Source organism: Pyrus communis, chromosome 12, assembly GCF_963583255.1.
Source record: "Pyrus communis chromosome 12, drPyrComm1.1, whole genome shotgun sequence".
Lineage (NCBI taxonomy): Eukaryota > Viridiplantae > Streptophyta > Magnoliopsida > Rosales > Rosaceae > Pyrus > Pyrus communis.
This window is the reverse complement of record NC_084814.1, coordinates 11,773,384-11,789,582: the sequence shown is the minus strand read 5'-3', so window position 1 is coordinate 11,789,582 and position 16,199 is coordinate 11,773,384. Positions and strand designations below refer to the sequence as shown.

The 16,199-nt window shown below is 38.3% G+C and overlaps 1 long non-coding RNA gene across 1 annotated transcript; it reads right to left on the bottom strand.

Moving 5' to 3' along the window:
- Positions 1-1,737: 1,737 nt before the first annotated feature.
- LOC137709850 (uncharacterized) lies at positions 1,738-2,717 on the bottom strand. The gene is made up of 3 exons (XR_011064938.1): positions 2,480-2,717; positions 2,177-2,371; positions 1,738-2,088 (listed from the first exon to the last, which is right to left on the bottom strand). It is a non-coding gene; the product is annotated as an uncharacterized lncRNA (long non-coding RNA).
- Positions 2,718-16,199: the final 13,482 nt, after the last annotated feature.

Sequence of the window (16,199 nt, the reverse complement as noted above, 5' to 3'; positions counted from 1 at the left end):
GTAACGAATGCCTCGTCAACACTTATAATTTTCATAGAGCGTAATGATTCTTGCTTGTACCTCTTCTATGCATTCATGTTGGGGACTTGTGGGGAATGTTTTGGGTTGTCGTATGCAATCATCCAATTCAATAACGTTAGGAAGATTTGAAGGTTAATTAGTGCATCACGGTTAACTTGGGGTGTTGAGTATCATAGTTTATTGAAATGCAATTGGAAATCATTTTATTATGCAAGTATAACATGTATGGAGATGAACCCCTTAGCCATTCTATCATCCATTCATTCCATTCCATCAAATTCGTTTTACAATCTGTTTAGTTTATTAACTTGTTTTGTTATTTCAATTTTCGTATAAATCTAAATCCCCCTTTACTTTAATGTCCAATTTAGTTAGAAATCAATTTAGTTTGTGCTTTTAAGTGTTTTGATTCATTTTATTTCCCAATTTCGTCCAGATTCACCAAAGTGCTCAAAACTGCCCAGAAAGTGATTTTAAGGCAGTTTTGAGTGTTTTGGGTGATGTTTGAGTCTTTTGGTTTGTTTTAATGTTTTAAGTGTTTAGTTTTACATTCTTTAAGTTAGTTTAGTGTTTTATATTGTGTTTTTACGTTCTTGAGTCAAGTTATTACTTAATTTCGTCCAAATTTGTGTTTGTGCTCAAATCTGCCCAGAAAGTGGTTTTTAGGCAGATTTGAGTGTGTTTGTGTTGTTTTGAGTCTTTTTGTTTGTCTTAGTGTTTTAAAGTTTAGTTTTGCATTCTTTGAGTCTAGTATAGTGTTTCATATTGTTATTTTACGTTTTTGAGTCAAATCCAAGTGGTTAACAATCTCTCCTAATCCCCGGTCCAGAACGATCCCTACTTGCACCTATACTACAATTTGACGAAAAGAGGGTTTAATTTGTGTGCGTATAAATCACGCATCAGTGTTGGACATGGATGAGGATTTGACAACACCCATCATTTTGGGCCGCCCATTCCTAGCAACAGCCCAGACTCTTATTGATGTTGAAGCCGGAACTCTAACATTCCGGGTTGAAGATCAAACGGTTGTTTTTAGGTTGTTTGAAGCTACCACACATCCATGTGATAAGCAAGAATGCATGCGTGTTGATGCATTAGATGGTTTGCCTTGTGCAAAATTTGTGACCAAATCATCAATTGACAATCTGCCCATAAAGACTCAAAATGTGATTCGTGAGTGTGATAGTAAAGCACATCAACACAAAGTTCAATTGCTTGAAGTGCAAAAATCAAAAACAGATCCGAGCAACCAAATGGACCAAAAATACCAAAATGTCAAGAGCAAGAATAAAAAGTTGCATGGTAGTCCAAGTTATAAAAAAATACAGCCTGGAAACAAAGTATGGTTGTTAAGTTCAAATTTCAAGTCAATTCCAGGGAGACAAGAGTCTCGGTGGAAGGGCCCTTATATGGTGCAGCAGGTTTTTCATAACGGTAACGTGGACATTGAAAAAGAGGGCAAGGGTTGTGTGCTCAAGGTCAAGAAGTATTTACTAAAGCTATGCATAGGGAAATTTGGTGCAAGCGAGTCTTTGACTCTGAAGGAACCAGTGATCTGACTACCAGACTTATGCGACGTCTAGCTACAGACTTAAAATAAAGCGCTTATTGGGAGGCAACCCAATTCTCTAACTTTTTCTTTATTATCTTCCATTTTTATTTCATTACTTTCAGTTTCAAGCTGCATTTTCTTTCTTAGGGTAAAAAAAAAAAAAAATTAAATAAAAAAAAAAATTAAAAAAGAAAGAAAACAAAAATTATTTGCATTTACTTGTTTTATTTCAGTTACTGATAGCATCTTCTACATGTTATCTCTGAAAACTTACATCACTTGATTTTTTTTTATGCAGCCAGCACACAAGAAAAACAAGAATTAATGCACAGAGAGATTATTTCAGACGGAATCATGCATCCAGTAGTAGATCCACATCAATCATCAACCACATCTGTAATACACAAGCAGGGACGGGATGTTATACCTCTCTATTTTGCTACGCGACCATTCTTCCTTGAAGGCCGGTAGTTTGGTCAGCCAAATGTGTCTTTGCCAATCTGAGGTCATCCCTATAACACAACAATCAAGTGTATGAGTTACTGTGGAAATGTTCATATATCAACAAATGTGGGTACTTTTGGAATTTATCGCTTTTACATTTGAAAATGCCACAGATGCCAGTATTTAAGTTTGGGGGTAGATGAGGAAGCACATTCAGAAATGGGGTCTCCTCACTGGTGGACAACAACATTTTCACCTTTGCAAAACCCGGATCTACAATGTCGTAGCTGGTTGATTTCAGGTTTTAGCAGAGACAAGCGAGTGGTGTGGATCAGCTCAGATTTGCAACGACTGGGGGTCCTCACATAGATGAAAACACATGCATGTGTTAGTTTACCACATAAATCTGAAAAGAAGAAAAAAAAAAAAAATACAGACACACAGGCAGGAGGGATTTACTTTCATGCATCTCAGTTTTCATGCTTACTCCACCATGGATGGGTTAGAGAGACACGGAAGTGTGTATGCTCCTTGGTTTTTGGTTGCAGAACGAGTGAAGAAACTGCTGCATATAGGAGGTTTGTACAAATGGGCGCTGGACTTGAGAGGAAATGGAGAAAAGAAGCCCTTTCCAGATTTTTTTAGAGAGAAAGAGGGCAACGAGGAATAGGTTTGAAATGAGAGTAGTGAGAGATGTCTCTCATTTTTCTAGAGAGAACAAGGGGCTTCGGGGTTTACAACAAATAATATTATTATCCTTCTGCATAGGGGATGGGAATGGACAGAAGAGAGCCGTTTGGCTCTGGCTCGAGGCTAGTGAAAGGGAATCCAATGCGCATTCAAGAATAGCTAGGTTTTTTTTTTCAAATGACAGATCAGCTACTACACCAGCTTATATTGTAGCTGTTGCTAGGTTTTGACACAAGTGTGGACTTGTACGTGTTGGTCAGCACGCCTTTGCTGGTCCCAACTACCAGGTCCTGCTTTCAAATCCCCAAAGTGTCCAGTAGTGTTTTTGTTCTCCACATTTTTGGTCAACACACCTTGGCAAATTCACAGTTTCCTCTTCAAATCTCTGGTGTGTAGTTTCTTTTTCCTTTTCTTTTCTTTCCTGTTTTCTGTTTTATTTTTTTTTTCTTTTCTTGTTTCTTTTTCCTATTTTGTTTGCTTAGGGTATTTTCTTTATCTTTGATATTTGTTTTACATTTTCTAGGATTTAGTAGTTTTGTTTCTGTTCTTGTCTCTTCTATTTATTTTCCACACCTTGAGGACAAAGTGTGAATTAAGTTTGGGGGTGGGAAATAACATTTTAGGTTTTTAATTTTTGTGTCAAGTTAAAATTTTCATTCTTTTTAAGTTAATATCCATAGATTATTTTAAACGTTATAACAAATGGACATGGTGAAGATTAATCCCACATTAGAGTCTTTTCTACTTATCGTTGCTTAGACACTAATTCATGCATTATACTTTGACAACTTGCACATTCACATCAACATGGCTTGTGGGGAGTGAGATTGAAACACTTACTTTTAGTCTAAGTTTCACTTTTAATTTTTGTTCTACATAAAGTAAAGTTAGTTTGTGTTATAAAGTAATAATTGTCTCACCCGAGACTTTGCCTAGTAACCGGGCCAGTCCTGCCTAATCAGCAGTGATTCTCGCGTCAAACAGTAGAGTTTTGGCATGGGGCAGGGTGGTTAGTTGGTTTCGTAGCCTTTTCAACTCGGGTTAATAAGTCCTTAGGGGTGTTCTACACCTAGTGCCCTAAAGCCCTAGTGGTTTGGGAGTCATTGACTTAAAGCTCGCTACATGGGTTGGATCAAAAGCTTAAGTGAACCAACATTGCACGACTACTACTGTTACAATTAAAAAAAAAAAAAAAAAAAAAGATTTATATGAAAGAAAAAAAAAAAAAAGATCAAGAAGAAAAAGAAAAATAGTTATATTTAAGTTAGTATGTGTAAAATAAAGAAGGACAAGAGGTAAGGGTTTTAGTCGAGTCTCCTTAGCTATGTTGATTCACTTTACACCAAAGGAAGTTCGTGAATTCTTTTCTAATTGATTCTAAATGGCTTAGACTCTGTGGTGGGATTGGTTGGAACTTTTGAAAAGATGTTCTAATTTTTAACATTTTCTATGGATTGCAACTTTGAAGGTGAAATTTTTTGTGAGTTAGTTTTAGTTAAGTTCTAGTTTGTTAGTGTTTATTGTTGTTTTCTAGTTTTGTTTTGCTTGAGGACAAGCAAAAAGCTAAGTTTGGGGGTATTTTGATGAGTATATTTTATATTATATATTTTACCCTATTCTTAGTATATTTTGGTTAATAATTTGGAAGAATTTTGATACTTTGAATTATATTTCCAATATAGGATTTTCGACTTCCTCTGGAGCAAAACATGGTCAAATGGACGAATTTTGGAGTAATTCCAATTGGAGGACGTTGGTGAGTCACTTAGCGTGATCGTGTCAAAATATCAGATTTTTCTACCAAGCGAATATTTTCTGGTAATAAAATAAAGGAGCAATGTGCAGTGCTGGAATAGTGACGTTTCGGGCTTGAATTGCATTTTTGGAGCCCAAGATGACCTCGGATGGGTTTGTGGCCTTCTGGAGATGTGTTCAGAATGTTCTTATCTTTAAAACAAGCTATCTTGGGCCGGATGTGGAGGAGATTTGAGGCTAAAACGTGGCTGAACAATTTCTGTGCAGTTTTTCCTAGGTTAATTAGGAATATATTTTCTATTTTATTTTATTATTATTTAGTTTCTTAGTGGGAATAAAATACTTGAGGGTTAGGGTTTGTGTGTTAGCTTTAGGGAGATATTAAAAGGGCTTGGCCGTTCTTATTTTGGAGGCTTTTCTTTTATGCAACTTTGGGGAGACAGAAAACTTGGTTAGGGTTCTTGGAGATTTTCTACTTTAAGGTGTTTTCATTCCTTTTATTCTTAATAATAATATGTTCTATGATTTCAATTATGAATATGCGTAACTAATTCCTTTTGCTAGGGTGAAGCCGTAAGCCTTAGCATGAATATGTGATTTTTATTTAATTGCTTATGATTGATTGCATGCATACCTTGAATTATTGATCACCGTAATTAAAACTATCTAATTGTCTTAATGCCTGATCACCATTAGGATCTTTAGAAAAGTAATTTGATGCAATTTTGGTCGGAAGGTTCCCTGAAATTGATGCTGGCTTCTTGTGATTAATAATTGAACATCACATCTTAAGGGTTGCATGGTTTTTCAAAGGGTTTTCATAAAGCATAATGAGTCTCTCATGTTCAGATTTGATTCGAACGTTCGGACGGGTTGCATGTTAGATATACATTCTATGTTGGAGGTTCCAAGTAGAATATAAACTAGGAAAACCTAACCTTCAAAGTGGCATGTATAGATCATAAGTAATTGATAAAAATACATAGGATTGCTAGGTGATGGTGAAACCCTAGTGTTTTCTTAATTTGATTTTTCCAAAACAGTTTTATTTTCCTTTCATCTTTAATATTGCATATTAGTTTATTTTTATTAATTAAATTCGTTTTAATTTAAGTAGGTTATAAAACCAATCATCTCAACTTTCTACTTTACAGTAATTAATTGAAATTTAGTTTGTTTCGAATTATTTAATAATCCCTGTGGAGAACGACCTTGCGAGAACCGCTTACACTACAACAACCTTGTCATTCTTGCAAGTAATATAGGAGTTTTTAACCCATTTGCATGTGTGGTAAAATCTCTATCATTGCCCACAACACCAAATGAAGGAAGAGCTTCTAATTCAATACTTTTACGAAGGACTCCTTCCAATTGAGAGACAAATGCTAGATGCTTCAGCAGGAGGTGCTTTGGTTGACAAAACACCAGTGGCTGCCAAGGTCCTAATTGCAAATCGAGCCTTGAATGCACAACAATACGAGGGAGTTGGACAAAGAGACCCCCCACGGTAACAACAAATGAATGAGGTAAGTGCAATTTCTGAAATTCAATCTCAATTAGCTAATCTCACTATGCTTGTGTCTCAGGTTGTTGAAGGATCCAAAATGCAAGGTGCGGCCATATGTGGAATGTGCTCTATGCAAGGACATCTCAATGATCAATGTCCTCAATTGATAGAGAATGGAGGATGGGAGAATGCCTATGCCGTGGGGTACCAAAGTCAAAATCAACCAAGGAATGATCCATACTCAAATACATACAATCCGGGATGGAGAGATCATCCAAATTTCAAGTGGAGGGAGCCTCAACAACCTCAACAACAAGGAGGAATTCGACAGCCACCCCCTGGGATATATCAAAGGCCATTTGCACAATCTCAACCTCAATCACAAACTGCCCAACAAAACTCAGGTTCGCTAATTGATAATGATCAAACTTTTCAATTACTAACTTCTATATTGCAGGGATTACAAAATCAAAATAATAGAATAGCGAACCAAGAAAAAGAGATGAGTGACATAAAGAAGCAAATAGGGCAGATTTCAGAGTTCCTTGGGCAGTTTAGAGAACAAGGCAAACTTCCTAGTTTAACCATTGTGAATCCAAAAGGAAGCTTTGAAACCGCCAAGGCCATTAAGTTGAGAAGTGGTAAGGAGCTTGGAAATCATCCAAAACTATCCAAACAAAGCCTTAATGAGGAGGAAAAGCTGCTGCAAGAAGAAGAACATGGAGCAAAGGCCACGGCAAGGGAAGCCAAAACCTTGCCGCAACCCTCTAGTGCACCAAAACCGTCTTAAATCACCAAGGTGAGTCCAAATTCGAATTTGTCTACTAGTTCTATTCCACTAAATGTGCCCTTTCCTAGCAGATTTATGCAATCTAAGATAGAGGAGGATGAAAAAGACATCCTGGAGATGTTTAGGAAGGTGCATGTCAATATCCCGCGCCTTGATGCAATAAAGCAAATTCCAAAGTACGCTAAGTTTTTGAGAAAGATTTGTACAACAAGGAAATGGATACGGGAGAAAGAGGTGGTACATGTAAGTGAGAATGTCTCTGCAATGTTGCAAAGAAAGCTGCCACCTAAATGCAAAGATCCAGGTAGTTTCACTATCCCTTGTGTAATTGGTAATACAAGGTTCGAACATGCTATGCTAGATTTTGGTGCATCAATTAATGTCATGCCATACTCTGTTTATGCATCTATGAATCTAGGAGAGCTTAAAAATGATGTTGTTATTATTCAATTAGCCGATCGATCTAATGCATACCCGAGAGGAGTTTTGGAAGATGTTTTGGTGCAGGTAGACCATTTGAATTTTCCTGCAGATTTCTATGTGCTTGACATGGAGGATTCAACCCACTCTCCACCATCGCCACTCTTACTTGGACGACCTTTCATGAAAACAGCCCACACGAAGATTGACGTGGCCAAGGGAGCCTTAACTATGGAGTTTGGTGGTGATATGATTAACTTTAAAGTTTCTGAATCCATTGAGAATCCTAATGATTTCGTTCTTGTTTTGCCATTGGTATAATTAAAAATATAGGGCAGGAATGTTCAACACCAATCAAGAAGGATGCATAACCACCATCGATGAAGGAATTGGAGGGGAGCACAAGGAGCACGCCACTACCCTACAAACACCCAATCTGGCCGTGCCTAAGGATAAAATTGGCGAGATGGTGGCTGCCCTAGGGGCATTGCCACAACATCCTAGTAAGTCTCCAATCCCAATTCCAATTCCCATTTCAACTAATAGGTTGTTACCTTCTTTGGTGCAGGTTCCAAATCGATTTCAAGGTGGTGGGAGCGTCTACATGGACTATAGGAACCAAAACACCACAATCAGGGAGGATCACTATCCCCTCCCATTCATTGAGTCATACTATGAGAACTTTGAAGAGCATGTCGTGGATGGTGCAAGCTTCCATGCCGTGGGCCCAAATGAAGCTTAAGAGGAAGGATCGTCCGGCTGGAAGACGTTAAAGCAAGCGCTTCTTAGGAGGCAACCCATGCGTTCAAATAAAGAAGACCTAGGAATCTCCGGCTCTACAACCAGATTTTCGTTTCTAAACCCTACTCTTTATTGCTTTTATTTTTCCATGTTTGTGATAGGAGCATATTTATTCTACTTAGTTATGTTGTTTCCTTGCATTTAGGGAGTTAATTACTATTTATTTCAGTCTTTTAAGTTATTTTCATATATTGTTAGGTCCTAATGGCAAAAGGAGCAAGAAAGGGCATTTCGAAGCTAAATGGAGCAGTTTTGGGCATGGATTGGATAACTTAACCATGGAGTAAAGAGGATGGACGAAATTGAAGTCAAGAAGGGCCAGGAAAGGCTACAAATCTGGTGGATGAAGTCCTAATGCAAAGAAGATAAGGAAATAGCAAGAAACAAGGAACCTTATCCAGCTTTATCTTATCCTATCCTAACCAACCTTATCCTTTCCTAACTCTAACATTATTGATGCGAGATTTACTTGACACTCAAATTAAACCCTCGTTTGACAATTGTAGTAGAGTGGATAAGTGAGGGATCGTTCTAGACCGGGGATTAGGAGGGCTTGCTAAAACCTTCTAAATTGACTTAAAAACATAAAAACTAAATTAAAATACTCTTAACAAGACTACTATGACTCAGAAAGGCTTTGAAAAACTCAAATTGTCTAAAACAATCAAATTGACTCAAATAGAAGCTAGAACTTGATTTAGACGAATTTGCAATTGTTTATGACTCCACAAGCTTAAAGATACAAAAATAAAACAAATACGAATGATTAAGACTTAACAAAATAGGGGGGGGGAATTGTGGTTGGACGATATTAAATTAAAAAGACAGAATATAATTAAAGGCAAAATGTAAATATGAATGTGATAAAAATATGGATGATGGAATAGCCAAGGGGTTCTTCTCCACACATGTTACACTTGCAAACAAAATTGATTCTCAGTTGGTCTTTCGATAAGTTGTGAAACTCAATGCTCCAAGTTAATTAGATCCGCTTAGATTAACTTTCAGATTTCCCTAAATTTGTTGGATTGAATGAAATACGCATTACAACCAAATTATTCTTAATCAAAGTCCCTAACTATGGAATACGCATGATAGAGACATTCAACAAAGATCATTAAGTTCAACGGAAATCATAAACATCGATGAGGCATTCGTTACTATGGAATACGCATGAAACTTATGCCAAGAATTCGTTTAACGCGATTATAAGCAACCTCCACTACTTGTGAATATAAGTTCATAGCGATTAGGTGAGATTCACTTATATTCTAGCGTCATATTTATGCATGAAAATTAAGCTTGAAATCTCAATGAACATACATAAATAAGTTATCAATCAAACAGTTAAACGAATTGAATCCACAACTTATGAAATTCCAACCAAACGTAATCAATTCAAATTGCAAATATAAACATAGTTTCGAATCACCCCCTAGCTAAAGGGGGTTTAGTTCCTCATAACTTTGAAATCAAAGAAACACCTAAACATTCCAACAACTCAAACTGAATTGTATGAACGTTTAGGCACTCTTCTCTTCCATTACAAAACAAAGAAAATTGAATTTAAACATTGAAATAAAAAAAATACCTAAACATTCCAACAACTCAAACTTGAATTGTATGAACGTTTAGGCACTCTTCTCTTCTTCGTTGTTGTAGCACAAGGTCTAAGGTGAGCTTTGGGGATTATGTGAAGTGTTTTGGAGGGATGGGAATTGGTTGGATAGTGGCTGCAATGAAGGAGAAAAACTGCACAGAAAATGGAAGGGGAATTGCGGCAATGGATGTGTATTTGTGTTGTGTGAAGTGTTGTGAATGGAAATATGAGATATGAATTGAATGGGGAGTGAATGAATGAATGCTAGGGTATTTATAGGGGTAGTGGAGGGAACATATGGCTGTTTGTTTAAGCATTTATGTGGAGGAATGATGGAAAAACAGCTAGGACACATGTGAAAACTGGAATTGCACAAGGGAAGCAAAGGGAACCCACGGCAATTAGAGTTTGTTTGATGATGATGCATGTGATAGGTGGGAACAAAGGGGGAAACATGGCACAAGGGGGCTTAAATGAATGATTGAATGTGCATGTGGATTTAAAGAATGAGTGGTGGTGTAATGATGAAGTGAATGCATGTGGAATTAAAAGGAGGAAAGCTGAAATTGTGAAGGGAAGGCACGACAATGTGTTTTGTAAAAGGGAAGATGGTGTGTGAATGCATGTGAAGATGCTAATAAATAATGCATGTAGGGTTAGGAAATAAAATCATAATTTAAAGGGGAATGATTAAAGGGTTTTGAAAGGTTTTGCATGGCTTTGAAGTGAATGTGGATTGGGCTAGAGTTTAAGTACATGAAATGGACCCAAATTGCTCCCCCTTGCATGGCAAGGAATGGTGTTTGTGTTAAGCCCAAGGCAAGGTGAATGTGATTGGGTTAGGGCCATTGTTTTGTGTCTTCAAGTGCATACAAGGCCTTCAAATTCGTCCATCCTCTTGGCTTCATGGATAAGCTATCCAATCCATGCCCAAAAATGCTCCAAATGGCCTCAAAATGCACTTTCTTGCTCCCTAGGCCCTTAGAACCTGAAAACACACAAAAGAAGCATAAAGGACTAAAATAACGAGAGAAACATAACGTAAATGCACGAGAACGAGCCATTTAAGTCGCATGAATATGCTCCTATCAAATACCCCCACACTTAGCTTTTGCTAGTCCTCGAGCAAAACAGAATAAAAACAAATAAACAAAACGACACTAAACACGTAAAACACAACCTAAACCTTCCAACAACCGTCTTAGGGATTTCCAATGCACATGACATGTTAAAAATCATCATTCTCACAGATTTTAGTCATCTTCACACTTAAGTACATTCTTAATCATAGTCACCATATACTAGTTCACAATTAAGCATTTAAAACCATGTTTTGAATGTAGTAACATGCCTTAGAGAATTTGCTCAATTCCTTACAAGATATGCACTCGATTTTCACTCAGAATTTCTAACTACACACCCTAATCTAATCATATGTGAGAAGATTGATGTAACATGAAAACGAACACTCACATATAAGTATCACAAAGAACGCAATTTCTGGAGTTAATAAGCATGTTTAGATATGATCTCATGAATGGAATGCTACTACTTAGACGCGAGAACCAGTGACACCATAAGCTCATACCAAGTTCAAACTCCACAAATTGAAATACACAACACTCAAGATAGAAGTCAAGGGTTGTAACGGGGCTTGGGGTATGTGGATAACAAAGAAGGGATATGGAAAACAAAGGTTCTTAAAAAAAATAGTGAGCAAAGCATTTGAATCAACTTAGAATTCACTTTTGAATGAAAACTCAACTTTTGAACAAAAAGGGAGAATTTAGACAATTTACGCCCAGAATTTGTGTTTTGGAACCTTTCTTCAATCACTTATTCTTTTTTTTTTTTTTTTTTTTTTTTTTTTTTTTTTTTTTTTTTTGAATCTCAAAACATAAACACTTAAACATTCTCTCCCCCACACTTATTTTCTTTCATAATGTAACTCAAAAGGAATTCAATTAAGTCATGCTCACTATCTTTTAAGAACAAGGGTGGGGATTGTCCTAAACTAGGCTAGGTGAGGAAAAAGTGGGTTAACAAAGAACATGGGCTAACACGGCTCAACGGGGGTACAACTTACAACATATACGAAATATGGGAAGTGAGGCTATTTGGCTATGGTGGCAACTACACAACTTCATCTTGAATATGTGTTATGCAAATCAATAACATGCTTTGAATGAAATGGGCATGAGTTCTAGCATTTGGAACTATATGATGAAACGCCTTCTAAGTAGTAACCAAGCAAAGAATAATGAGATCATGCAACGACTTTAGAAAACAAGAAATCACAGATTATACTCTCCAAAGAACGTTATAGGCTCAAGTCTCTCAGGGTTGTAGCGTTTGTTTGAGTTCCTTCCTTCAAGCATGTTACAAAAACGAATTTTGTTTCTTTAATGATTGCATGTGAAGTCATACATTATAACCATAACCAAGCATATACCAAGAGTAAATCAAACTGTTCTCTATGTTTATAACTCTTTCTAACCGTCATGCAATTACAAACCAAATCCTCATCATAACGTTGGAAGGTTCCCTAAGACACAAAAACAACTCAAAACACTCTTTTTAGGCTTTTCAAAAAAATGTTTTTCAAATTTTTATGTGATTTTCGGAGTTATAAAACAAAACACGCTAAAACAGTTTAAAAACACCTTAAAAACATTTAAAACAGCAAGGAACAACACTTGAAGTTATGGGTGATAAAATTCAACGACTTTGCATCAACATACTTAGTTACCCCCCCACACTTAAATCAAACATTGTCCTCAATGTTTTAAGCATATATTCACACAAAGCATAAGTAAATACACAAAAAGCACTTAAACATACTAAACATGGCAGAATGTAATTAACAAAGAGAAGAGTTTAGAGACGCAAATCTGGTTATAGAGTGTAAATTCCATCTTCTCCTTGGTAATTGCATTGAGGCTTTTGATCTTTGTGATTCCACAGGCTTACTCTTGAACTGGTTTCTGCCCATCGTTGATTTTCCTTTGTGCTACTTCTTGAACTGGGCAGCAGGATGGTTCTTTTGGTCTCCCCCGAAGGTCTGAGCCTATCCCTTTTATCTGTTTCTTTGTTCAATCTTTCCAATTCGTATTGAAAAGGGTTGGAGGATAACTCAGCCTATGTTTGTCTCCACATGCTTCAATGTATCATTTTCACTTGCCTTACTCGCTCCCCTTTGCAGAAGTTGTCCCTTCTCCGGAAGTGTATCAACCGTTGAAGATGACTGCTCGAGAGCAACGCTAGGTAAGCAATCAGGAATAGATTCCAGGCAGTTGGCTCCAGAACGGAAGACTGACTCCAAGTGCCGGCTGATTGCTTGTTTTACTTTGCCATGCGAGTAAGAACAAGGACAAAGAAAAAGACAGGGAAAGAGCATGATATGAGATACTTTTGCTTTTGACCTTGATGATATGAGATACCTTTGCTTTTGAAGAAGCGGTGAATGAATCAGCACATGTATTTGTTGTGCTGTTTCCTCCTGGGTCATATGTACTCCAAGCATCTGGTATCATCTTTGGGGAAGAAGAAAGAATTGAGTCTTTCGAAAGGCTTTGCTGGGAGTGCGCCCTCAGAGGTGAGGGAGAGTTGGGCATTTTTCTTCAGGTTTGCCCTGCCATAAAAGACGAAGGTCGACATATATAGAGATAATATCAAGTGGTGGTACTTTTTACCCTTGTCGACAAACGTTTTGATCCCGCAATTCCGGCTTTTTGAAATAGTGGCGCCTCTTCGATCTCTGAACACGCCTCTTCGATTTCTGAGCAGGCGCCCCTTTGATTTCTGAACGACGCCCCTTCGCTTTCTGAACGACGCCCCTTCGCTTTCTGAACGACACGTGGTAGTGCAGATGCGGCTCCTTTTGACAAAGCTGCACGCGTCTTCAGAAAAGCTGAGAAAGCGTCGCCGAACTTTGCGCTTGTCGGCTAAAGATGTGTAGTTGTGATGATGGCCTCCACGTGTTGTCAGAAAAGAAGAAATCTTTTGTCAGAAAAGAAGAAATCTTTTGAAAAGAAGAAATCTTACGCCGGAAATTCCGGCTTTTTGAATTGGTGGACGCGTCGCCTTGGCTTTTTTATTGAGCTATCGATCACCACAACAAACATACTCTGAAGATTTCCCATTCTTGAAAATCGACTCCGGCCCTTTGAAATTTAACTCCATCCCTTCTCCTTGAACACTTTTGAAAAATGGCAAACTCATCGAACCTTAGCTTGGAATTGAGCCTTAGCAGTGATGCGGGCGTGCCGCGTCAAGGTAACGTATGACGCCCTTCTTTCTTTTCTTCTAACGGTCCTCTCACAGGTGAAGACTCCGTGATGCAGGACGCCACAACAGCTACAATAGTAGCTAGGAACCTCCTCACTCTGAAAGATAGTAGGCTGCTGTCAGGACGGTCCGATGAGTTGGCCGTTCAAGAGTCCCTCGCACTTAGTGTTCAGTGTGCGAGTTCTGTGTCCAACATGGGCCAACGCCTGCTTGCCCGCTCCCGTCAGGTGGAATCATTGATGGCAGAGGTGGAAAGTCTCAAGCAGGAGATCCATCAGCTGAAGTATGAGAATAGAAGTTTGCACGTGCTTGCAAACAACTATTCGACGGGCATGAAGAGGAAGCTTGATGAGCTGCAAGAGTCTGAAGGTCGGATTCACAGTGACCGTCAAAGGTTTTCGTCTTTCCTCCAGAGGCACCTTTTTCCTGGCTCATCCAGCGCTTGGCCAAGTATTGAGGCCTGGAATGCTCTATCTTCGATGCCTCCCGCTCCGATGCCTTCTGCTCTTACGCCTTCCGCTCCGATGCCTTCTGTTCCTACGCCTTCCGCTTCAAGAGTAAAGCCACGTAGTGGGGCCTCAAGCAAACAACCTTTGTGAAGCACCATCTTTCTTTGTTTAGCAGTGCCTATCAATAAATCAAACATTTTCTCAATGTTACAATCATAGACTCACACAATTAATAAACAAACAAACAATAACAACTAAACAACCTAACAAGGCAGAAACGAAATAGCAACAAAGAGAAGAGTTTTTTTAGAAATCTGGATCTGGAGTGCTTTCTAAGTCTTCCTTTGTTGAATGCATGGGTTGCCTCCCAAGTAGCGCTAAGACACAAACAAACACCAAAATGACTCAAATGACTCTAAAAACACATATTTTTGGGTTTTTCAAAAGAATTTTTTTTTTTTTTAATTTTCGGAGTTTTATACCAAGACACTATAAAACACACTAAAACACTCTAAAAACGCTTAAAACAGCAAGAAACAACATTCTAAGTGATAGGTGAATAAATCCCACGAAATTCATGCAAATACAAATTGTTTACCCCCCCACACTTAAATCAAACTTTGTCCTCAATGTTTTAAGCAGAAAGTCACAACCGAGCAAGCAAATAAACAAATACGAGAAAGAAAGCAAAGTAAAGGCAGTAAAGAAAAAGAAAGGAATAAAAATAAGTCTCTTAAAGGGGTTTCCAAGTTCTTCTCTATTCGGATGCATGGGTTGCCTCCCACGAAGCGCTTTCTTTTACGTCTTGCAGCCGGACGGTACCTCCGTTTAAGCTTGACTAGGTTCCACGGCATGGAGGGGTACCTCCTCCACGACATGCTCCTCAAACATCTCGTAATAGGGCTTCAATCGATGCCCATTCACTTTGAATTCTTGCTGCGTCCTTGAACTTTTGATTTGCACTGCACCATGAGGGAAAACATTAGTAACAACAAACGGGCCAATCCATTTAGAACGCAACTTACCAGGAAACAAACGTAGGCAAGAGTTAAAAAGTAACACTTTCTGCCCAACTGTGAAGGTCTTGGTTCGAATCATTTTATCATGGAATGCTTTGGTCTTGGCTTTGTACATCCGGGCATTCTCATAGGCTTCATTCCGAATCTCCTCAAGTTCATTCAATTGGAGCTTCCTATGAACTCCCGCTGCATCTATGTCCATGTTGAAAATCTTCACGGCCCAATGTGCCTTGTGCTCTAACTCTACGGGCAAATGACATGGCTTACCATAGACGAGCCGAAAAGGTGACATCCCAATGGGTGTTTTGTATGCCGTACGATATGCCCACAGTGCATCATCTAAACGTAAGCTCCAATCCCTCCTTGTTGGTCCAACGGTCTTCTCCAAAATTTGTTTGATTTCTCGGTTAGACACCTCGGCTTGGCCATTTGTTTGAGGATGGTAAGGTGTGGAGACCTTATGGTTGACATGGTACTTTCTTAGCAACGCCTCAATGGTCCGATTGCAAAAGTGAGACCCTCCATCACTTATGATTACTCTCGGCATTCCAAACCTAGCAAAAATGTTAGTTTTCACGAAATCTGCAACCACCTTAGAATCGTTAGTACGGGTGGCTTTTGCTTCCACCCATTTAGAAACATAATCAACGGCTAGCAAGATATAAGTGAAACCATAAGATGGAGGGAAAGGGCCCATGAAATCAATGCCCCAAACATCAAAAATTTCAACATTAAAGACAGGGGTTTGCGGCATTTGGTCCTTGGTACCTATGTTACCCATTCGTTGGCAACGATCACAAGACATACAAAAGGTTCTAGCATCCCTAAATATAGTCGGCCAATAAAAACCACACTCTAGAA